Raw genomic sequence first — 996 nt, 5'->3', positions numbered from 1 at the left:
AGACGGCATCTTCCAAAAAGATAGCTTGGGTTCCCACTCTGTACTCCTTATGAGGATAAGCCTGTGGACTGCATCACAGCTGGAAGTGCCCAGCAGAGTCTCCCACAGTCTCCCACATCCTGGTGTCAACACTTGTGAGTGACTGCACTTTGGGCAAGCCAGGACCCAGGTCTTTTGTAAGTGTTTATCTGGCTTCTTTCCTGCCCTCCTTGCCACAACCATGCATGGCCTCACACCCTTCTGACTGAGAACTGTATGGCACACGGTCACCAGCAAGCAATCAGTGGGACAAATGCTCTGGGAGGAAGTAGCTAGGTCTTCTACTAGGGGTATTTTACGCATTTCCCAGGGATCCCTTCCTGCCTATGAAGGTATGTCAGTAAGTTTTCTATTACCATGACAAATATGTAAGATACTCAACTTACAAGGAGTAAAGATTTATTTAGGACTCTAGAAGTTTGCATTCCACTGCTTTTGGACTTGTGCTGATTCAGTAGACCATAACGCAGAGCATGTAGAGAGCGCTGTCTCTGACGCCATGCTGGGGTTAGCTTTTGGCACGGGTGCTAGGATTTATGTGCACTCAGGTCTCCATGCTTGTGGAGCAAGCTCTCTTACTCACTGAACTGTCTCCCTAGCCTCTCCTCTTGCCATTTTGAGGTAGGATCTCATGTAGCCCAAGCTGGCCTTGAGTTCACTGTGTATCCAAGGAAGACCATGAATTTCTGACCCTCCTGGTTGTACCCTCCTACGTGATTTGATTACAGGAATGCATCTACATGTGTGGTTAAGCACATCTTAATGGTTCCAAGCATCTTCCAATAGTACCATGATAGGACTCCAAACCTTTATGAACCTTTTAGGGAACATGTCAGATGCCAACTTGTTGGGAGTCAAGGCTAAGCTAAAGGCATGCAGGTGACTTTTCTGGACATGGCCCATCATTTTGCACGGCTGCAATGGGTAAACTCTGAATTGCAGGACCTCTTCTCCGGA

Source organism: Grammomys surdaster, unplaced genomic scaffold (genome assembly GCF_004785775.1).
Source record: "Grammomys surdaster isolate TR1022 unplaced genomic scaffold, NIH_TR_1.0 211, whole genome shotgun sequence".
NCBI lineage: Eukaryota > Metazoa > Chordata > Mammalia > Rodentia > Muridae > Grammomys > Grammomys surdaster.
The sequence above is the reverse complement of the archived record's forward strand: the minus strand, read 5'-3'. Positions refer to the sequence as shown.